This window comes from Herpailurus yagouaroundi, unplaced genomic scaffold (genome assembly GCF_014898765.1).
Source record: "Herpailurus yagouaroundi ecotype Mexico unplaced genomic scaffold, PumYag 197, whole genome shotgun sequence".
NCBI classification, from domain to species: domain Eukaryota; kingdom Metazoa; phylum Chordata; class Mammalia; order Carnivora; family Felidae; genus Herpailurus; species Herpailurus yagouaroundi.
This window is the reverse complement of record NW_024412428.1, coordinates 11,426,958-11,451,638: the sequence shown is the minus strand read 5'-3', so window position 1 is coordinate 11,451,638 and position 24,681 is coordinate 11,426,958. Positions and strand designations below refer to the sequence as shown.

Here is a 24,681-nt window from a genome sequence, read left to right as displayed (position 1 = left end):
GTCTACATCCTATTCCCAGAACTTGTGAATATGTTGGGTTACATGTCAAAGGGAAAATTAAGGTTGCTAGTCAGCTGACCTTAAAATAAGATTGTGTAGGGGCGCCTGGGTGGCGCAGTCGGTTAAGCGTCCGACTTCAGCCAGGTCACGATCTCGCGGTCCGTGAGTTCGAGCCCCGCGTCGGGCTCTGGGCTGACCGCTCAGAGACTGGAGCCTGTTTCCGATTCTGTGTCTCCCTCTCTCTCTGCCCCTCCCCCGTTCATGCTCTGTCTCTCTCTGTCCCAAAAATAAATAAACGTTGAAAAAAAAAATTAAAAAAAAAAATAAGATTGTATAATCTGTTCTTAGAGAATTTTCAGTCTCAGGAGGAAGGCAAGATTGCCTCTGTAAGACCATGCAGGATATTAACATACTGAAGTACCTTCAGATAGTTGTGAAATTGTTCTGTCCCCTTCCTTTCTAACTCAGCTGCTCAGCCTCTCCCTCCAGACACCCTACACATGCATGCACACACACATACACACACATGCACACACGTACTCACACACCGCGCCCCCCCCCCCCCCGCCATGATCTAAAGGATTTCCCTTATGGCACAAAAAAGCACTTCTGGAATCATGCTCAGTCACTCATCCAGATTGATCTGTGTTGGTGTCTTTGTTAAGTATTTTTGAAATCACCCTTGGAAACACAAAAATAATTTGGAGTATAGAGTTCAAAGGGGGAATACGAATAATTACTGACTCATCTGCAAGTTGGGGCAAAGCTAGCCTCCCCCAGCTAATCTTCCAGTAAGTTACATTTGAAGCACTTCCTGAGTAAAATAAGGTCCCCTTCTTAGAGTGGAACAGCTCCTCAACTGCTCGAGGCTTCCAGGCGCACATGCATGTAACATCACACACACACACACACACACACACACACACACACTTTCTTCTGGAAAGCCCTGGCTTAGTCCTGACAGACCTTCACATCTAACGATTAGGCAACATGGTAAATACTCCAGTGTATTATACTACATGTTCCTTCCCATCACGCAGAATTGATTTTTCCCCCACCTCTTCTGGTCCAAACTTATACCACAGTACACACTATTGCTCCCTCTAGACTTTAGTGTGCACGGTGAGGTTGAAGATTGGATCTCATTCATCTCTGTATTTCCTGCACTAGCTTAGTGCCTGGCACCAAGTAGGATGCACAAGATGGCTCTGGATTTGGGGACAGGTGGAAGGAGTAAAAGAACGAATTGCTAAAAGGTTAATCCTCTAGGATGCCAACAGTCACAGGGCGGAAAGAGGAGGGTCATCGAAGGGGACCAAGAAGAAATGGGGAGAGGAACAGGAGGATGAGGACATGGGATGACAGACAGACCAAGAGAGAGGAGCCAGGGACTAAGGCCTTTGGAGGAGCAAGCTGCAAGGGGGAGACAGTGTCCCACATCCAACACAGCAGGGATGTCCTTCAGGTGGACGGCCGAAGATAGGACAAGGATCTGGCATTTAAGAAGTCACAATAGACCTCGGGAAGAGCAGTTTGGTGATTACTTGGGGAGGAGAGCAAGGATGTAGATTGCAATGAGAAGAAGAGAAAATGTGGGGCCAGACAGCATAGCCAGTGCGAGCAGCACCAGTCTTTCTAAACGTCTGGTGATAGAGGAGGGAAATCAGTCAAGAGAAGGGAAGGAAATGTTAAGGAACACAATTTCTTCAAAGTAGGGGACACCTGAATGTGTGCTGTGGTGCTCATACGCACAGCCCTGGACTGTGGCTTCTGGAAGACGGTCAGGACTGGGGTAGAATCTGCCCCTGGGAACCACACAAACCTGGCCTGTGTTTGGGGGTTCAGAATCACAAATTCTGTCTTGTTGGTCCCCAGGTCAGACGAGCATGTTTCTGAGCTCCTGGCCACCTGTTCCAGCACCCTTGTGTAAAAAGCAGAAGATGACATAACACAGGAGACCTCCTGCAGCCACACTGATGGGTCTCTCGTCAAGCGTTCCCCTTGATCAGGATGGTTATGAGACTTCCATGCTTCAGCTCTGCTTGTGTTTCTGCCTTGAGAGAACTGGAGCAATACTGCCTTCCTTCTGAATCATGTTTCATTTATGGTTGTGATAAAAGCGATTTTTCAATCCACTAGAGCAAAATACTTCTTTTTAAAAATCTTTCTTTTTGGATCCTTTGGCTCTTTGGAACTTTAGAAAGTTCCTGGTGAGCGTGTGCTCCATCTGGAGGCACGAAACACAGTGATAAACTTGTGACGGGGAGGCGCAGTGAGCGAGGCGTATACCATGTGCTCTGTCTTATGCTCCTTGGCTGATGAACCTCCTGCCTTTGAGGAAATAATTCAGTCAGTTTTCTCCAAACAGCCTAGAATTAGTCATTTCTTACCATTTAGGATGATATACTATTAAAGCAATCTCCTAAGTGATTACAGAAATTATTCAGATAGAACCTCTGTGATAACACTTTATAGGCATGTTACTTAGCAACTGAAGGATGCACGCGTTCTGAAAAATTAAGATGGAAAAAGTAAGGATACATATTTCATTCAAAACTAGTTTTACAATGATCCATAAAAACAACCAGAAAATCACTATAATGAATCAGGTAATGACATCAAGATCAACTTTAGTTATGTACTTAGACATCGTGCCCAGGTTCTTAAACAAGCATTAGTAGCAAGATGAACATCAGTCTCATCTTTCATGGCACACCTGTCCATGGTGGGCCAGAGCCACAGCTCTTTGACATGTAATCAAAGGTGAAGTCTCTAGTCACCCCCCTGAGTCTTCCCAGCATCCTCATGTCAGACCCCTCTGTTCCTCAGTTCTGCTCTTTCCATTGTTAAACACCACCATCACTGCCTTCTACCACCACTGAGGTGGTGCCTCACCACTGCCTCACCGTAATGTACATGTTCCAGGTTCTGTGGGGTGGGGACCGGATAGCACCTTTGGTTGGGGACCAAGGCTATGGTTGGCCCTGTTGCCCTGGGCCAACAGGGAAATAAGATTACAAAGTGAGGCATACATATTATATTTGATAGATAAACAACTCAATGCCCATATTTCACTCATAGGAGACTAGGAATGTCATAAATGCAGGTATGTATATATGTTTGTGTCTGTCTGGATATAATAGATTAAAACCCCTCCCTGTGCTAAACATTGAACTAGATGCCTTTTACTCTGATCCTCTCAATGGCCCAGCAAAGCAAGCAACTACAACTATATTTAAAAATTTTTGCTTTGAAATAATTGTCGATTCACAGGAGGTACAGAGAAATGTACAGGGAAGTTCCAAATACCCTCCCCCCTTGCCCATTGTTAACATATTACACAACTTCACAGTATCAAAGTCAAGAAACTGATATTGGTACAATCCATAAGCCTCATTCAGGTTTCCCAGCTACACATCCACTGACCATACAGAAACCCAAAATTCCACTGTGGACCACCAGTTCGAGTAGGGCCTTATAGAGGTCAGAGTTAGAAGGAGTTGAACCCACCCAACAGTAGGGCCAAGGGAATGGTGGACCCATTTGGCAGCTGTATCTCTAACTCAAGATGTACTGTACAATGGACATAGGTACACAGAGAAAGTAGCAAAAGCTGTCCACTAGCTTCCTAATCTGTGAAGTGAAGGCTGTTTTGGTAGGAAGAACCAAGTAGAAACCCCAGGAATTATCCTCTCCCCCCTAAGATTCTCTCTCATTCAAGAGAGTAAAGCAGAAGCAAAGCATCTCCAGGGGATGACAAAGGCCAGTGTTACCATCAAAGATGTGAGAGACAAAGGGATGGTGATTCTTACCACATCCCTAAGTACTCACACTTTTGGCTACAGCAAAGGTCAGATGGGTCATGAAGAATTACTATACATTATGGCAAACTTCAGATGAGGTGATGACAAACACATCTTAGGTCCACTTTGTATCTTTGCTGTCAGGGCCAATACTTACCTTTAGCCCACCCCTTAATCCCAAGACTCTATCTATCTATCTATCCATTATCTATCTATCTATCTATCTATCTGTCACCTATCTAATATGCATGCATGTATGTAGTTTGGAGGGGTCATGATAATCTCAATAGCTCACAAAACATCATGCTGATCCATTATACTGATGATAATTTGCTAATTGGTCTTCTGAGCAGGTCATATCAAACACCCTTTATGTCTAATTAAGGCACCCACATGCCAGAGGTTGGAGACAGTCCTCATGAAAGTTTATGTGGACCTGCAATACTGAAGTTTCCAGGGATTCAGCAGAGTAGAGTGGAGTGTGTGGGGATTTCCCTTTAAAGTGAGAACCAAGTCACTTCCCCTTGTATCATGTACCACAAAGAAAGAAACATGGTACTTGGTGGCCCTCTTTTGCCTTTGAAGTAATATATACCATCCTGAGGTATGTGCTGCTATAGTTCACTTACCAAGGATCTCATAGGCTTCTAGTTTTGAGTGGAGCAGAAAATAAGACAGGGTTCTTCAGTGCGTTCAGGCTGTGGTGCAAGCTGTCCCTGCCACTTAGCTCTCATTATCAACAGACCCAAAGGAAGAAAGTGTTAATGGAGCCCATCAGCGTGGCTGGCAAACCTCAGTGCACTCCTCAGCTGACAACTATGCTCCATTCTTAAAAGCAGACCGTGGCTGGCTCCTGGCCTCTGGTAGAGGCTTTACACATCACCAAAGGATACCAAGTTGACTGTGCAAGCCGACTGTTCATCATGTATTGAGTATCCATCATGAATTGAACCCGCCAAACTACCAAATTGGACATGCATGGCAACATTCCATTACACATTGGAAGTGGCATACCTGAGAGCAAGACCACGCAGGTCTGGAGAGTTCAGGCAAACTACCAACAGCTGGCTCTGGTTCCCGTGGCTCCTGTTCCCACTGCTTTACCACCTCTTCCTGAACCCACTCCCATGGCCTCTGAGTGAGTTTACTATGTCCAGTTATCAGAAGAAGGTAAAGCACAGACCTTGTCTACAGATGAATCAGTGTGATATGCTGGCACCAGCCAGAAGTGGATGCCTACCTTACTACTTCACACTCAGGGATGGTCCTGAAAGGCAGTGGTGAAGGAAATGATCCTGGGAGGCAAACTTCAAGTGGAACATCTGGTCATCCACTTCCTGTGGAAGGAGAAATGGCCTGGGAGACAAATCTACAATGATTCATAAGCAATGGCTAGTGGTGTGGTTGCTTGCTCAGAGACTTGGAGAATTGGTGACAAGTCTGGGGTAGAGATGTGTGGATGGATCTTACAGAGTGATTATAGGGCATGAAGATGTTTATGGCCCATGCACATGTCTTCCAGAGACATCGTGGCAGAGGACATTCTAGAAAGGTGAAAAAGAGTGCCAATTCTCTGCATGTCAGTCAGCTGCCCCAGGGCTTGCTCCATAGAAGCTACATAACACAGTGTTCCTTTCCACAAGTCTTACCTGGCTACCACAAACCCTGGGTACCAAACTTGCTAAAAGCAGAGGCCAAACACTGAGCCCGCAGTACGGTGTCATCGCCTGGAATAACCAGTCAGTGCCGTAGAGGGCTAGCATATGTCCTCACACAAAGAGACACGCACAAAGGGCATGGATTTGACTCCCCCTTGCTCAGCACTTCCACTAGCACCCCACTTTTAGATAGGCAGAGCACTTCATCCATTCTCTAATGTTCTTTATCTTGAAAGGTATAAATACTGTAGCCCAAGTATTTTTAAAAGAATTGCCTTTTGCCTCTATTTTTTAACAATTATTGCTACAAGACAAAATGCCCCCAAATGCATCATCTCTATTATTATTTTCAAGGCTTTGCCAAATGAAGGTGTTCCAACATCAGACCTTCTGAATTCATTCCGTTCCAATACAGAATATAAGTTTTTAATAAAGTAAAAGTTCTATCAAGAAATTCTTCCTGCAATTTAATGTACTCCAAGGTGCAATTATAATAATTCAAAATTAAATTTTAAATTTAGTTTGTTCTAATATTGTTTAACTTGTTCTGCTTTTCCCTTGCCTTTTATAGAGATAATTTTAATGCTTTCCTCTTCACAAGCTCTTTTCTCAATTATTAAAATTCACCAAAAGCTTCAAATCTGAAGTTTTGACGTTTCCTCCTTTGAATGTACTAATTAAAAAAAAAAAATCCCAACTGATTTTGAACAAAATACAACCAAAATTTGTCAGAATCTTTTATAGAAAGTTCAATGCCCTACGTTGATTTACAAAGTCCTTCTTCAAAGGCACGTGCATACCTAAACTACAGCTCATAGTTGGCAGCAAGGAGAGAAAGCATGTTCTACCATCTAAAATATGCTTTGTATTCATCAAATTCATTATGTTTTGATAAATACAACAAAATACTTCATCACAAAAATTTTGTCACTCTGTTATAACAACTGTGATAATGTGTAAATATTTGTAAATTTTGACAATTACAGTTTCTGTTTTGATCAGTAAAATATTGCAGCTTGGTTGGACAGAATTATAAATTATATGTGCATCACAATCAACCACAAGTACATTTATGTTCCTTAAGCTTCCTAACTTACTAAAAAGCATTGTTTTTACAATACTTGGTCCCACCATCGTAAAAATCAAAATTTTATCTCTAGCGTTAACCTTATTTCTGAATTTATAATAGCATTTACAATAATGTTCCCTTCAACAGAACGAACTGCTGCAAGCTTCATTTTGATCCTATGAAGCGTTTGGAAAAAACGCAAACATTGTTGGAATTAAATGGCTTCTATTAGAAGACTCTCGTGCCATTAACACAAATCAGCCTTCACTATCGATGAAGTTCCTCTGGTAATGGCATGAAGACATTAGCAAATGTCTTTTCATATATGAGCAAAAAAATTGGGGATTCAAAATGAGCAAAATTAACCTAGAACAACCATTTTTTGATCTAAACGAAAAGTCATCATTGCCGGAGTGATGTGTCAAAGCACCTTCTGCCACTGCGGGTATTAAATTGTCATCCTTAAGCATGGGTCTTCTTAAAATAACGACTCCTTTGTGAAGCAGATGCTGATGCTTCTTCGTGAGGTTTGTATCTTCTGGTTTTCACATGGTCAGTAATATCACGGTGGGCCTGGTGGTGGGTGGGGAATATTGCCAAACATTTTAGGGCAAGTTATACATTCACCATCAACTTACTTAAGAAGCAGAATTTCATTACTTCGTTTTCCATTAAACACAGACTGCCATTTTTTAAGATTTTTGCTAGCAGGAGTGCTTAGCAAAAATAAATAGTTGTTGCCACGTAACCACGGAGTAAATGACAATGCAAGAGCAGTCAGACTACTTCCTACGTTCCCTGCCGCAAGACAGCTCAACTTCTTCTTCCCACATACGTTTTTGTAAACCTATCCCATAATTTCCCACGCTTCCCAATGGCCATGCTGACTGACCATCTGGTGGCTTCGTGCGTCTTGCAGGCCACAGAACTGTGCAAGTGCCTAGTACAACAAGTGCCCCATGAGGACAGCAGCACTGAATGAAGGTCCCGCCTCCATCTGCAACTGGACAGAGCTAGATGTCCTTGGCCAACTGGATCCGAGCAAACTTTGTTTTATGGACAAACACCGGGTGTGCTGTCCTTGAAAGAGAGCTGCTAGTTAGATTGCATCAGGAAATGGTTGGTGCCCGTCACCTTTCAGATTAACCACTTGTTCAAGTACAAATTGTGCTCACTGCATGCACGCGTCACAGACTTCCAGATGAGAGTATGGCAGGAGCTGGAACCACAGAGTCTTCAACAGATGTTGGCACATATTCCAGGCATACCTTGTTTTATTGTGCTCCACTGTATTGCGCTTCACAGAGGAGTTTTTTATAAATCAAACGTTCGTGACAACCCTGCCTCGAGAAAGTCTATCGGTGCCATTTGTCCGACAGCATTTGCTCACTTCCTGTCTCTGTGTCACATTTTGGTAATTCTCACGATACATTGTCATTACATTTGTTATGGTGAGCTGTGTTTCCTGTGATCAAGATCGGTGATCATCGATGTTACTACGGTAATTATTTTGGGGCGCCACGACCTACCGCCATATAAGATGGCAAACTTAACTGATAAATGTTGTGTATGTTCTGACTGCTTCACCAACAAGCCACTCCTCCATTTCTCTCCATCTCCTCAGGCCTTCTTATACCCTAAAACATAACAATGTTGATATGAGGCCAATAAATAACCCCACAACAGCTGCAAAGTGTTCAGGTGAAAGGAAGAGTCAATTGATGGGGCAAACTTCATTGTTGTCTTCTTTTAAGAAATTGCCACAGCCACCTGTGACACCCTGATCAGTCAGCAGACCAATATCAAGGCAAGACCCTCCTCCAGCACAAAGATTATGGCTCACTGAAAGCTCAGATGATGGTTAGCATTTCTTAGCAATAAAGTATGTTTTAATTAAGGTACGTATATTGTGGGGTTTTTTAGACATAATGCTATTGCACACATAATAGACTATGGTATGGTGTAAACATAACTTTCGTATTATACACCAGGAAACTACAATTTTCATTTGTTGCTCCGAGTCGCTAATCTGTTACTGTTTTCACCCCTAGTTGTTTTTGTCTTTCCCTGACATGGATTCTTTTTTTAAAAGCAAAAAGGTGTTGAGGTAATGGGGGACAAAAGACCCAAATTCAGAATATGAATGCAACATTAGTGAATTCCGGGACATCTGCCAACGGACCAGCAGGCAGAACCAGCATTTTATCCCTGTTAAAAGACCTGCTAATCTACAAAGTGATTGCTGTGATGAGCCTCTGGGGGCAGCCAGGAGTTGGTCCTCTCCGTTTAAAGGTTATTTGGCGACCAGACACCCTGCCCACTCAATAGTTAGGAAAAGGTATGAAGAGAAAATGATTTGGAGAACGAGAAAAAAAGCATTTTTTAACTTGTCTAAAGTAAAAAATTAAATCGCCTCTTTCTCTGAATGTTATTTTCCAAGATAAGAAGGCTTGTCTGGAGGTGCTGTTGTGCCAAAAACCCAGTGCCAAGGATGAAGTTTTATTACACATGTAAGAAAAATGTGCATAAAGGTTAGCCATCCAGAAATGTGGCTTAAAATACTCACAATCATGGGCTATTAGAACTGAGGCAGATTTTGGAAGTCCTCTCATTCATTTCCTTCACTGTACAGAGGAGGAAACTGAGTCCCAAAGAGGTCAGTAGTCGTCCAGTGTTACCAGATCTGGATCCAGGCCGTCCCTTTTCCCACACCAGTCAGCTAGTGATGATAACAGTTAGATCAAAAGCACATATTCAAATCACTCAGACAGCTTCACGAGTAGGAGAGGCAGATACCCTCTTAAACGCTAACAGACAATAACCTCCTTCAGAGCATTTGGAGGAATCGAACATAAAGATACGAATCAACATTTGGAACATAATGAAAACATGGAAATTTCCCTGAATATTACCCAATATGAAAGCCACATAACAAAGCAACTGAGAATTTCTAATACATATCGCAAATCATGTAATTTTCGGTGAGTCCCTATCTTGATTTTTCCAGAATAAACTCCGTGGACTCCAAATTACTGTCGTCATTTCTAGTGTTCACTATTGCTTTTAAAATCCCAGACAGAGGTTTTATTCACTGTGGGTTTCTTCTACCAAGCCTGACAGCCAAAACGGGGGCTTGGGAATAGGGGCAGAGCAGATTTAACAGATTTCTTAAAAACATAGCCATTATATATAAGCTGTTTATTCCAAAGGGGACTTAAATTTTTGACGGATGGGTGAGTGGGTGTGTGGGTGCATGTGTGAGAGAGTAGGCGGAGGGGTGGAAGGGTGTGGGAGTTGTGGTTGTGGTGCGTGGGGATGGGGGTACGTGTTCAAAAGTTGCTAAACAGGCCCGTAGCGTCCTGCCTGAGAGCACAGTGCCTGGAGTCAGAATGTCTGAGTTTAAATCCCAGCTTCATAACTTGCTAGCTTAAGTACTTGCTTAGGTACTTAAGGCCTATTATGTGTCGCAGTTTCCTCGTCCGTAACACAGGCATAATAAGAGACCTTAGCTCAACCAGTTGCTGTAAGGATTAGATGAGTTAATGTACATACAGCCTGCAGAACATTCTGCGGCATACAGCAAACATGTAATTAAACGTTAACTGCTGCTAGCCAGAGGTCACTCTTCTGGCAACCACAGTTTTCTGGGATAACACCCAGGTAAGCCTTCTGCAGGACCGGGGCGCTACGGCCTGTCCGCTTAGGTCACAGACGGGTCTCAGCCGATTTCACGCTAAATTCCAACAAACCTACCTGCTCCCTTGTACAGGAAATGACAAGGCACAGGTAAGCGTCTACCTCCCGATGCCGGCGGTCGGTCCTTGAGGCAGCTCCACGGTCTCTTGTGCGAACGATGTGCACCTACTGTCTCCACAGCATGGTGGGAAGGCCAGACCTACGCCGGGAGCTCACCGTCTGGTAGGGGAGACGAGCCACGCACAAACACTTCGGTGGCAACACGGGAGTTTGAGAATCGTGTGCAAGAGAAGCACCAGGCCGGGTGTGATCCAATTTCACCAGCCCCTTCTGGTGTGGGGGAGATCCAGGGGAACACCACAGACGGGGAGTTACAACTGCCCACGCACAGATAGGAGGGACACTGCTCCCACCAAGATTCATTACCATCAGACTGCCAAAAATAAAAACAATGATTTTTAAAGCAAGGCTTAAATACACAAATCTCTGTGCAAAACCCAAATAATTACATAAGCCCACAGACCATAAAACCCGGTATCATAGACAAGGCTACATTGATTCATCACTGGGTTCCTTTATGGCTGCCTCCCTGAGGGGCTGTGCTGGGCCTCCCGGAGCCCTGGAATTTCTTCCCACTGTTGGAGCTTCGAGGCCCTGGCTCCGTGGCTCACTAAGTCACTCTGCCCTGCCCTGGCTCTTCCAGAAGACCGCCGACGCCTGCCGTGGATGCATATTTTCTAAACTCTCGACTCGTTCCTTTAATAACTCTTAATGTCAATTTATCCAGCACAGCCTGTGCAGCAATTTATGACTGAGTAGGAGGCAGAGCAAAGTTGAGCAAAGCAGGATGAGTCAGCTTTCCCAAGACTCGCTTCTATCAGCTGGGTCTGGATTGAGAGAGGGACTCCAGAAAGGCTTTCAAACTCACTTTGAAAGTGAGGACTTTCACCTAGCTGTCCTCCTATGGTCCAGCCACTTTCTAGGGGGCATCAAGTCTGGCAGAAGGAGAGTTTGTGATGGTCGTTTTCCCATTGAATGGTTGGCGAGAGCTGTCCGGAGCCAGCCTCCACGGGGCCCTCCAAGGAGTGGCCCTGCCATTCTCAAAATCTCACCCTCCTTTCTAAGGGGCACCAGGCAACAGTCTTGCACTTGGAGCCAGAAAGACCATTTGTCAGTAGTCTGGGCCCAGAGGCTAACCTGAGACTGAGCTTAAAAACTGACTATGAGTTGGCGTGAGTGCAATAAAAAAGGGCTCCAGACCCGTGGCTCTGGTGGGTCAGCATTCGTGCTCATGTATGTCCAGGAAGGCTACAGGACTTTCCACTGTCACCACTAAAGGGAAGACTTTGCAGATACCACTGGTCCCATGAACTTGGTCCTAAGACCTCTGAAAACATGACAGGAATGAAGGAAGCCCGTGTGGGGTGAGGCAGGTGTTGTAGAACAAGCGCTGTCATTTCAAAGGAATTTGGGGTGTAAAGAGAAGACTTGGGTATACCTTCGGAAGCTCGTTTGTTCCAGGAAACCCATTCAAAGGGCCATTGGGCATGTAAACATGAAACTGGGACCATAATTGGAGAATCAAGAGGCTTTTGAGACACTGCTGTGTCTGGAATGCTCTGTGTGATCATGAAAAGTATTGTCTGTATGTAAAGTACACTTTCTATTCTATGTATTTAGTTGCCTTTGGAGAGATTTTGTTTCATTTTTACCTTTTAAGAATGGATGGAGGCGTCTTTGTGCAGGAAAACTGCTGTTTGTTCATGGGAGGATGGGTCTGTTTTTGTTGGATCAAGGCTGTCGGGGGATCTGGGCACGAGGGTCAGAAGCTGGAAGAGATGCTCTCAAGAGAGAGAAGATGAAAACCCCAGGTGCCAACAACGCAGCTCGGGAGGCCTGGAAGAGGCTCTGTGCTCCGTATTTGGGTCTGACCGGTCCTGCATCCTGGGAATGGCAGCTCTGAGGGCCTCAGAGACAGCCCCTTGGGGAAGACATGGATATGCTGACCAGGGACATCACCGCGATGGCTGGCCAAGAGTTGTGGAAGATTCCTGAGCTGTATGCATCAACCAGGGAAGCCAGAGCATTGCGAGACAACGCCCTGGGCAAAGACATTGGCATTCTCATCAGGAACACGTTGTACAGGGCGGTGGACAGTGACCTCAGGAGCCTGAGAGGGAGAAAAAGAACCTGAGAGGTGATTTCTGAGAAAATTCTGGAATGCCAGCTTGGAGCACTCAGAAATCATTGGCACATTCTTTAGGGATGTGAAGTTCCTGCTGGCAAGATGAAGGCCGAAGATTAACATATGTGCTCCCAGGCTGGCGAGACTTTCATCAACCCTCTTCTCTGTGATAAGACACAACTTATTTAGAAAACCGTTCTATTCCCAGTTCTACTACTAATGCCACACAGCTTTGGTTAAGCTGCCTTAGTTGCTTGAGGTTTGTCTTCTTAGTTATCCCCGGATGATGTTTGCCCACTTGCCCTAGAGCCTAAAGACGACATGGACTGGATTGCCTTCAGTTAAGAAGGATCTGCCAATGAGTTGCCCCTGGACACAGTCCAAACGGAGCCACAGGAGCCCAAATGAGAGGTATAAGAGATCCATGCAAAAGGAAAATAAAGGTAGAAACAGTAACTGAAGCCCTCTTAGCTTGAATTCTCCCAGAGGCAGACCCTGCCACAGGATTTGAGCAGAAGTAGTTTATGTAGAAGTTACAAGCAATCACAGAGAAGTAGGGAAGTGAGGCAGAGAAAGTTGCTTATAAAGTGTGCATATTGAACCACCTGAAACAGTGGGCAGCCAGTTTATGCCACACAAAAAGGCTAAGAAACTGCAAAATTCTTGTCTCAAAGCTGTTATACACCAACTCCTGTCTGTCATTGCTGAGGGCAGCTCCCAGGGTGGGGGCTGTTAATTCTCCAGGCCTTTGGTTTGCTGGGCAAGCAGGCAGCCTTCTGCACTTGAAAAATAAAATACACCCCAAAAACAAATAATCCAGTGAAGAAATGGGCAGGAAACACGAATAGACACCTCTCTAAAGAAGACATCCAGATGGCCAACAGGCACATGAAAAGATGCTCAACGTTGCTCCTCATCAGGGAAATACAAATCGAAACCACACTCAGATATCACCTCACACCGGCCAGAGTGGCTGAGATGAACAAATCAGGAGACTATAGATGCTGACGAGGACGTGGAGAAACGGGAACCCTCTTGCACTGCTGGTGGGAATGCAAACTGGTGCAGCCTCTCTGGAAAACAGTGTGGAGGTTCCTCAGAAAATTAAAAATAGACCTACCCTATGACCCAGCAGTAGCACTGCTAGGAATTTACCCAAGGGATACAGGAGTACTGATGCATAGGGGCACTTGTACCCCAATGTTTATAGCAGCACTCTCAACAATAGCCAAATTATGGAAAGAGCCTAAATGTCCATCAACTGATGAATGGATAAAGAAATTGTGGCTTATATACACAATGGAGTACTACGTGGCAATGAGAAAGAATGAAATATGGCCCTTTGTAGCAACGTGGATGGAACTGGAGAGGGTTATGCTAAGTGAAATAAGTCATTCAGAGAAAGACAGATACCATATGTTTTCACTCTTATGTGGCTCCTGAGAAACTTTAACAGAAGACCATGGGGGAGGGGAAGGAAAAAAAAAAAAAGAGGTTAGAGAGGGAGGGAGCCAAAACATAAGAGACTCTTAAAAACTGAGAACAAACTGAGGGTTGATGGGGGGTGGGAGGGAGGGGAGGGTGGGTGATGGGTATTGAGGAGGGCACCTTTTGGGATGAGCACTGGGTGTTGTATGGAAACCAATTTGACAATAAATTTCATATTAAAAAAAAGATTGTAAAAAAGTAAAAATAAATAAAATAAAATAATAGAATAAAATAAAATAAAATAAAATAAAATAAAATATAAAAAGCTCTGTGGTGCCAAGCAGATACTGAGAGTTAAAAGTCATCCCGCAGAACACTACCGAAATGGCAAGGTCCAGATATGTGAGCAAGGCTCTGACAGTCTGTGGTACCACTTGGCCTTGCACCACTGAGATCCAGTCGTACTGCTTCTTAAGTTCACGCTGTCTGGTCAATGTTTCTTCAAGGTGGTGACTGGTCACAACTTCCTAAAGAAACAGCTTACAACAGGAAGCGATAGCTCCTTCTGCTACAGTTGGTTCCAAGGCTGCAATTGATATTTAATCATCTCCATGTCTAGAATCCATTCTAGATTCTCCTCATCTTCAGGCAGCTCACTGGTCTAAGTTGCTCACCCAGCCAGTGTGCCCAGTTACATTGTTTACCTAACAAGGTAACCCAGCTCTTTCTTTCTAGTATATCTAAGTCCTTGGCCATCATGCTCTTATCAGACTATGGCTGCTTCAATTGCCTATTTATAATTATTATTTGGCAATGAAAACACCAAAAAACAACCCAGGGATTTCCAGACATACCTTTCCTGCTCCTGTTATGGAGCAGCAACTGTCTTCAAGATAAGCAGGGTCACTACCCCTGTCAATATGGCAATTTCTTTCTTTGCCTACTGGTCTATTTACATGAGGAACCCGAAGTGAACAAGTAGCAGCCATAACCTTAGATTCAGTAGACCCTTTATTGCATCCACTGGAAGAACATCCCTCCCCTTGGACCAGGACCTCTAATCCATCTGAGCCTATGGTACAGGGGCTGGAAGCACAAATTCCCCCAAGTGGGTCGCTTAAAGTAATGGTGAAAAGGGCCATTCCTACTTAACCACTGGGTTCTTAGACCCGTCTCGTCTAAGTATGAGAAAAATATCACAGTCATTAGCTTAATGTTTTTATTCTATCTTGAAGGACAGTGTATCAACCTCTCTGGTGCCAACTCCAAGCTAGCAACTGATCTGCACATTTAAGAGACCCTCCCAGTGTTCTGTTAGGCCAGTCACTACTGAATGGTGTGAAGCACAATAGAACCAGTGGATCTCAAGGCCATGTGCCCATTTTCACTTTCCTTCACTGGTCCGAAGTGATAGAATAAATCAAAAAGACTGAGAACCAGTGGTTCTGGCAGTAGCACTAAAGGCAAGAAAGGAAAACACATACCTGGAATATGTAATAATTCCAGTAGGGATGACTCAGTATTCCTTCCAGGATGGAAGAGTTCTAATGCAATGAACCTGCGGTTGTTGGCTGGTTGGTCTCCTTATAGGTGATTCCATATCAGCCTCAGCTGCTGACAGCTCTGTCATTCAGCAGTGACAGTAGGGGGATCAGCCTTGTGATGATGTCCGTGCTCTTGGACCTATGCACAAACTCAGTTTTCACCCCCATGAATACTATGTTCACAGCACCATAATGCAAGAATGGAAGTGACCAAGGAGAGATGCTGGTTTATTTCCACTGGATGAATCATCCTATGCACTCAGTTGTTCTGGGCTTCCTGTATGGAGGATGCTTCTTGAATTGGTCATTGAGGTGAACACAAAGGTCCTCACACTCCCTTAGAAGTATCCACACTTCTCTAGACCTCCTTGTCTCTGAGCTTCCAATCATTCTTATCCTAAGCCCTAACCAAAAAGCTAAATCATTCACCACTGCTCATTGATCCAAGTATGTACTTACCTCAAAGTACTGCACCCCGCCCCCCCCCCTTATAAAGTTGAATGCCAGGTGTGATGTTCTAAGCTCTGCTCACTGGGAAGATTTCCCCATTCCCCTGCCACTGTCTTTCAGAGGCATCTGTGAGTGGAGTTGTAATACAGCAGCATATCAAAAGTAACCACATATCAAGTTGACCCATTTATGAACAAGAAAGACCCAAGATTTTTCTCTGTTGATCATCTGGTCATAGGGAAGCATCACTAAATCCATAGGGGAGGCATTGGTGCAAGAGAGATAGGTGCACAAGAAACTGGACCATTCATTCTGAAAACTTATTTGTGTTTTCCAGATGTACTCAGATCCCACATGTAATATTCCCATGCTATGATGAATTGAATCAAGCCTGATTTGGCAAGTCCAAAAATACCCAGGACATGATGGAAATCTCCAATCACTTGCTGTCTTTTCCCATGTTAAATGTTCAGGCCCTACCAAGGCCCAGTAGCATACCAAGAGCTACTTTTCAAATAGTGAATAGCTCTCTGCTGCAGATGGCATGGTCTCACTTCAGAAGCCAAGGATTCTGTTCTTCAACTCTCCTATCAGAGCTTGCCAGAAACACTGTAGAACATTCTGGTCTACCATAGCAACACTATAAAGCATCACATATGTTTCCAGACAACTGGAGCTCACAAATTTTACTAGTATTCCAGGGTCTTGGAATTTTGGGGGGTTTATTTCCCACCTTATAATGCACATGTGTCCTAACAGATCACCCAAAGTATTTGCCATCTACTCTTCCAGATCTAAATCAACATAATATTGGCAAAATAGTGGACAGATCTGATGCTCTGAAGAATGTTTAGATAATCAAGGCACCTTTGGACCATATTATAATAAAGAATGTAAGATACAGGTCTGCGGCATGACCATGAATGTACATTGTTATCTATTCCAAGTAAATGCAAACTGCTTCAGCATCTCCTCTTGCTATGAATTGAAAAACATGCATTTCCCATACCAGTAGCTACATACTAAGTGCCAGAAGCTGCGCTGGTTTTTTCAAGTAAAGATACAACATACGCACAACAACTATGATTGGAGATACCACTTGATTAAATTTACTGCAGTCCATTGTCAGAGGGAGATGAATTAAACAAAGAGATGATCTGGACAACCATCCCTATACATCTCTAAGGCACTAATTTCTGCCAAGTCAGCAGGATGAGGTTTTGCTTCTGAGTCATTATCTGGGCTGCAGATGGGGAAATTGGGAAGGTGTGGCAATCTCAGACTTCTACACTTGGCCTTTCCTATGGGTCAGAGAACCACAGACAAGAGAGAAATCTGAAGGCTCTGTTTGCTAATATAACCATTTAGAAGACTCAGGAACCAGAGAAATGACCAGTTAGGCAGTGAACTCTAGACCAGCTAGACATGGACTTGGACCAGGACTCCATTTATCACCAGATCTCCAAATGCCTCAAATCTAACACCTAATATAATGACAGATTGGATCTCCTAGTGTTTTGAGTTATATTACGTAGAAAATGGAACCTGAGAAATATACGTGTGTATAAAAAGCATATCAGGGAGTTATTTTGGAGACAATACCCATTGGGAATGAGGATGCAGACTTGGGTAGGGGAAGAAGTTAGACAGTAATTCAGTTGCAAGAGACCCCATCTGATGCTGTGGAGGGCTCTGAAGCTGGAATAACCTTTCATAGATATCTCAAATTAAGGCCAGGTGGCCTAGCCTTTGACCCAGCACTTGGACCAGTCATTAAATGCGCGCTTTTCCCAAGGAGGGCCTTAGCTATCAGCCATCATGCCTAGCAGCTATGAAGATGACCCCTTCTTCAGTCCTGAAGGAAGTTCTGGGACACACGCTACAGCATCCACTTTTGTCCAATCCTTGCACTGCTTGGGTACATTTGATTTGTGTAGTCAGTTTACCCCTTCCAGGAATATCTCCTTTAGGAATCTGAATGTAATAGCACAAACTATTGCCCCGGCTGCTGCAACTGATCTCGGGCTCCAAATGATATTCATCTTCTCCTTCTTCTACCAATCATGCTACATTTCCCTCACTGGATACTAGTATGTCTGCTCTTCTCATGACTTACCTGATGGAGTGAACCAGAACCTGTCTGAATCCCTGATCACCAAGCCTTCTCAGGTAATGGCAGCTGCCTTCATTCACTTACTATCAAAATTGGGCAAGGTCTGCCAAGCCTATAGCTCTGCTTGGACCTGCTGTAGAGTCCTTTCTGCTCCGGACCCCACTCAAAGCTGAAAACTTTCCATGTCCTTCAGCAAATGGGCCCAAGCATTATGTCCAAGTATGGAATGTGCTATCTCCAAAAACCCAAAAGGCCAATCCAACACTGTGCTACATTTTTACTAGGAGAGGGAACAAACAGAGATAATGTGTTCTTTATTTTGGAAAGAGATCCCAACAGGCCTCAGGCCACACAGCCTTTAAAGCTACATTGGCAAGGTGGCCCTCCGATTGGGTTTATCTCTCACCATCTGGAGGGCATGTGTCCTAACAAGGGCTCCAACATACTTGCCACTTCTTGGTCATCAGTTCAATTAACATAATGTCATCAGTCTAGTAGAACAAAATAATGTTTTACAGAATTTCCAGATGGTCTGGGGCCTCTTTGACTATAATAAGGCAGAGGCCATGAGTTAACATAAAAGCTAGAGAAATACTAAATGTATACTGTTGTTTGTCCCACATGAACCCAGACTGCTTCTAGCACTCTTTCCTAATAGGAATAGAAAACAACACATTTGCCAGGCGAATGGCCATATGCCATGAGCCAGAGGCCATATTAATCTACTCTAGTAATGATACCAGCAGGGCAGCTGCAATTAGATCTTCTCCATCACTGAATTGATACGAATCCACTCCTAGGATCCATGTGGTTCTATAGGAGGCAAACTAGCAAACTAAATGTGCATGTGAAAAGCACAACAACCCATGCATCCCATAAATCTTTAAGAATGGCACAGATCTGTACCATGTTCCCCAGGATACAATATGATTTTTGTTTTACTACCTTTGAGGCAAGGATGCAGATTCAGAGGTTTCCACATGCTCCTAAACTCAGATGTGGGAATTGTTCCGACTACCAAGTATGTCCAGTTCAAATATGTATTCAAGAATCAGAAAAATGACCACAAGGTAGGTCCTTGGGCCTAGTGGAACTACTGTGAAATAAATCCTGGCCAGGACTCCATTTACTATTTGGCCTCCATATGTCTCTGCTCTAACAAGGTGGCCATGATGATGCTTCAGTTGCTAGATTACTGGGTTACAATTACTGGGACCCTACATCCAACAGTCCTTGAAATGCCCAGTTATTCCCCTTATCCCGGTGTATAATTACCCAAGTAAATGGCCAGAGGTTCCTTTGGAGAAGGACCGGGAAACTCATTACCATATACATTTACTGTAGTGTTGCAGGACTCTTCCTCCTGAGGATCTGCCTCTCCTTTGTGAATGGGTCATTATCCTGAAAACTGGTTCAGATGAGGAAATGGGGCAAAGAATTATGACTTTTTATTAAGGCAGGTGACTTCAGCCTCCTGATAACCTATACTTCATTTCTTTTACTTGCTTCAACGGAACAATACTCTTGTTGGAAGCCCACCTATCTTGCTCCAGGACACCATGTTCCATTACTCGTCTCATGGCTCTCTACACACGATAACCCCAAGGCAGAGATTTCACTCTTTTGCTCATAAAGAACATTGCGCCACCTGGAGTCTATTATTCAGGATTTTATAATCCCCATTGCTATCAAAGATCCCAGGTTTCTAACAGAATCACCCATCAGCCTGGCTGGCAGCTGTCACCAGTGTGTTCCTTACCTCTTCGGGTGTCCTCTATGCATTCCTGTGGACTACAGTGGGCTGGTAGGCTTTCTACCCTTGCATACTGTTCCAACTTTATCATGCCCATCAATAAATTCTTCATTCCCAAGTTTTGCTCTGCCACCCTTGATCCATTACCCTCAGGTAGAATCCCTTGGCTCCTGCCAGTGCATGTTAGCTAAGACCCACAGCTCCTTCCATCAGTACTTTTCCTCCCTAAACAGAACCAATAGTTGTGCAGCCAGATTAGGATGCAACTGAGTATTTGGCCTGGTAGAGGGCTAGGAATAGATCCTGAGGGAGGTACATGTTGTATCGTAAGACAGAGGCCTTTTCATTTTCTTTAAGTAAAAGCTGGGGGGAGGGGGGTGGGATGATAGTCTTTAACAGAGAGGAGTGGAGTACTTCTGTAGGACCAGTAGGTTCAGAGATATCTAGGGGTTGAAGAATCTGAAGTGCATCAACCCAGATGTCCTCTTCCAAGTTTGAGGGTCTCACTCATTCCTAACCTGGACCTTGACCCTGATGTGCCAGAATTGCCAGATTCCAAATTCAACTTTATATAAAGTTCCAAAACCCTTATAATTAATGCCTGGGCCTGATATATAGCTTTTTCTTATCTCCTGCAACTGGAAGATAAGAGTATCTCTATCTGCTGTAAGAAAGCTGTCTAGCTTTGCCACAACACATTAAACCAGTGATTAGCTTCCCTCAGCCTTTGATTGTCTTTCTTTAATTGATAGCACCTAATAAAAGTTACCCAATTTCATTGGCCTTATAGTCACTACTTCCCCAGGACCTCTCAAACGCCCACGATGCTGCTCCCACCAGTGCATTCCCTTCTATCAACATTCCAGTATCCTATCCCAATTTGCAAGTGAAAGTTTCAACAATTCTCCCCTGACAACCTGCCAGGAACTCTCCAAATGCTTTAACACCAGTGATGGGCCCCTCACTGCCAGCCACCCTGTAGGTAATCCAGCTCTAAAGTCTCACTTCTAGTTCTAATTGTCTTGGGTTGAGTTGCTTATGAAATGACTCTGAGATGAGGATTTTCGTGCAGGAAGTTTAGTGGAGAATGTTGGAAGAACAACTGAAAGGAAAGTCAGATTAGGCACTTGATGCAGTTGTGATGAAAGCCTCAGCTCTGGCTTTTCAGAACTGAGTCAAGGAGGTTAGGCCTTCGTACCCCACCCCAACCAGTCAGTGGATGTGGGATGTTCAGAGAGAGGTATAACTTTGGGTGAGATGCTCCCTTTACATTGAAAGCAAGTCCCAGAGAGCCATCAGCAGGTGACACTCCCAGAAGCTAGGGGAATGGGGGTCTCCACCCTGAAGGGGGCATGTGGGTGGTAAACAGCGTCCTCTACAGACCAGGATAAGTGATAAGAGTAAGCAAGTGTGCAAGCTTAAAAGCCAACTGGATTAGAACTGACCATAAACAATGCTAATGGAGAAGTCTTTAAAAGTTATGTTTTGTAAGCAGTTCAAAATATAATGAGGGCATGTTACTCATGCCCAATCAGAAAAGTCTACAACAGTTCAAAATTGTCTTCCTCGGACTGTAAAACAGTGACAAAATAGACCTTCCAAATATTAGAGACCTGGGTTTCCTAATCTCACTCAATAGATTCATGACTTAATAAATATCACAAACCAATAATTACATAAGTTACACAATGTGTCAGAAGGAAATAAGTGCTATTAAAAAGAAAAAACAAGGGGCGCCTGGGTGGCACAGTCGGTTAAGCGTCCGACTTCAGCCAGGTCACGATCTCGCGGTCCGTGAGTTCGAGCCCCGCGTCAGGCTCTGGGCTGTTGGCTCAGAGCCTGGAGCCTGTTTCCGATTCTGTGTCTCCCTCTCTCTCTGCCCCTCCCCCCTTCATGCTCTGTCTCTCTCTGTCCCAAAAATAAATAAAAACATTGAAAAAAAAATTAAAAACAAAAAGAACAGAACAGAACAGGATAAGGACATTCAGGAGTTAGAGGAAAGGAGTACAGGGAAGTTTGCAGAGCAAAGAGAATGGTCATGATAGACCTCCTTGTGAAAAGGAGTTTGGTAAAAGGACTAGAGCTTAAGTCAGGGCGTGAGCAATGATGGTATCTGAGGGAAGAACATTGCAGGCTGAGAGAGCAGCCAGTGTCAAGGCCCTATGGCAGGAGCATGTCTTGTTGATTGAGGAGCAATCAGAATGCCAGTATGGCCAGAGGGGAGAGGGTAACAAGAAGAGTGGTAGAATAGAGGCTCGAGGGGTCACTGGAGGGCAAGGAGAGGTAGGGGGCTTGGCAGTCTCCGGCAATGGATCTGAGGCAAGAGACTTGCGTAAAGGCATCCATTGCCATTTAACCAGACTCTATCAATAAATAAATTTGGGGAAGAATTTGCTACTCTACTTACACCAATTTTACATGCTCAGTGATCTGACAGCTTTCTAAGACATTTCCCATTCGGATACACAATCTCATACCCTACTTTAATATATTATTTTAAATTCAAAAGAAATTAAATATCATGACTAAAAGCAAAGCAAAGCAATGAAATAAAACACACCTTTGTTTCCAAACTACACGTGCCTCCTGGATGCTCTGATATGACCTCTCTCGACTCCATCCCATTTCTTTCCCCAGAGCGATATATTTTTTTTTCCAGTGCATCCCCTTATAAACCACCTGGTGAGTCTTAATGGGTTCCAAACATGAAAACCCTATCCTCCATACTTCGTAGGCTGTCCCTCCGACTATCACTCAACCACAAAATTAGGTGGCTCAGTAGTAATTAGGGCTACTCAGTAGTCATCTATTAAATGAGTTATGGATAGAAACTGAAAAATGGAATTCATAAACCAAAATTAACATGTGATCAGAATTTACTGGGGCCATTCATTCAATAGTCTCCTAAGAAGTCTGGCAGCCACACAGTGTGTGGCAACAAAAGTGCATGGGTAAATATTTGTAATTTCCAAATTTTTCTAAAAGAATTCTCTACTATTAGTATATGGTGAGGGTTGTCTTCACTTGGTTAGAGTTGCTACTATTCCTTTTTTAATTTAATTTTTTTTTTTTTAGAGAGAGAGAAAGCATGTGAGTGGGGGAGAGGGGCAGAGGGAGACAGACAGACAGAGAGAGTGAGAGAGGGAGTAGAGAAAGAGAGAATCCTAAGCAGGCTCCATGCTCAGTGCAGAGCCCAATGCAGGGCTGATTCCATGACCCTGGATCATGACCTGAGCCGAAATCAACAGTCAGATGCCCCACTGACTGCGCCACCCAGGCACCCCTACCATTCTTGATTTATAATTATAACTTACAGTTAGTCTGCCTTCACCATTATCAATTTACTTTGTCATGAATGGTTTGGTGTATTGTAGAAAGAAAAAACGTCTATAATTTTTTCAAAAACTAGAGTTAAAAGCATGTGTGCATTGCAAATTAAATTGGGGCTACATCAAACTAAAAAACTTTTGCACAGTGAGAGAAACTATCAGCAAAACAAACAGGCTACCTACTGAATGGGAGAAGATTTTGCAAATGATATATCTGATAGGGGGTAATATCCAAACTATATAAAGAACTCCTACAACTTAACACCAAAAAATAATCCAATTAAAAAGTGGGCAGAGGGGGGCACCTGGGTGGCTTAGTCGGTTAAGCATCCGACTTCAGCTCAGGTCATGATCTCATGGTTTGTGAGTTCAAGCCCCGCGTCGGGCTCTGTGCTGATAGCTCAGAGCCTGGAGCCTGTTTCTTTTTTTTTTTTTTTTTTTTTTTTTTAGAAATTTATTCAACGTTTATTTATTTTTGGGACAGAGAGAGACAGAGCATGAACGGGGGAGGGGCAGAGAGAGAGGGAGACACCGAATCGGAAACAGGCTCCAGGCTCTGAGCCATCAGCCCAGAGCCTGACGCGGGGCTCGAACTCACGGACCGCGAGATCGTGACCTGGCTGAAGTCGGACGCTTAACCGACTGCGCCACCCAGGCGCCCCTGGAGCCTGTTTCAGATTCTGTGTCTTCCTCTCTCTCTGACCCTCCCCCGTTCATGCTCTGTCTCTCTCTGTCTCAAAAATAAATAAACGTAAAAAAAAAAAAAAAAAAAGTGGGCAGAGGATCTGAACATTTTTCCAAAGGAGATACACAGATGGCCAATAAACACATGAAAAGATGCTCTACATCCCTAATCATCAGGGAAATGCAAATCAAAGCCACAATGAGATACCACCTCACTCCTATTAGAATGGCTACCATCAAAAAGAAAGAGTTAAAAAAAAAAAAAGGCAAGATTGATAAGTGCTGAAGGGCATGTGGAGAAAAGGGAACCTCGTGCACTGTGGTGGAAATGCAATCTGGTGTAGCCACTAGGAAACATAATATGAAAGTTCTTCAAAAAATTAAAAACAAAACTACCATATGATCCAGCAATCCCACTTTGGGTATATATCCAAAGGAAATGAAAACAGGATCTCCAAGAAGTATCTGCACATTTATGTTCATTGCAGCACTATTCACAACAGCCAAGATATGGAAACCATTAATCCTCAACAGATGAGTGGATAAAAAAGATGCTCGGTGTGCCTGGGTGGCTCAGTCGGTTAAGCATCTGACATTGGCTTAGGTAATGATCTCAAAATTCATGAGTTCAAGAGCTGCATCAGGCTCTGTGCTGACAGCTTGGAGCCTGCTTCGGATTCTGTGTCTCCCTCTCTCTCTTCCCCTCCCCCACTTGCTCTCTGTCTCTCAAAGATGAATAAACATTAAAAAAAATTTTTTTAAAGATTCTCTCTCTATATATAATATATACAACACCCTCAGGTTCATCCAAGTTGTCACAAATGGCAGGGTTGCCTTCCTTCTTATGGCTGACTAATATTCCAAAATATATACAGAGAGAAATATTATTTGGCCATGAGAAAGAAGGAAACCCTGCCATTTGTGACAACTTGGGTGAACCAAAAGGCATTGTGCTAAGTGAAGCAAGTC

At 43.8% G+C, this 24,681-nt stretch overlaps 1 long non-coding RNA gene across 4 annotated transcripts in view; it reads right to left on the bottom strand.

The window, feature by feature from the left end:
• Positions 1-24,681, bottom strand: part of LOC121012834 (uncharacterized) — a 34,556-nt gene that overhangs the window by 944 nt on the left and 8,931 nt on the right. Inside the window, exons 2-5 of one of the 4 annotated variants that reach the window (XR_005782346.1) lie at positions 19,222-19,354; positions 9,097-9,249; positions 5,044-5,140; positions 583-2,331 (exon numbers count right to left, since the gene is read on the bottom strand). This is a non-coding gene — a long non-coding RNA (uncharacterized LOC121012834). Of the gene's footprint in view, positions 1-582; positions 2,332-5,043; positions 5,141-9,096; positions 9,250-19,221; positions 19,355-24,681 lie in introns of those variants that run through there. The other 3 variants (XR_005782344.1, XR_005782345.1, XR_005782347.1) reach the window with 3 other exon arrangements.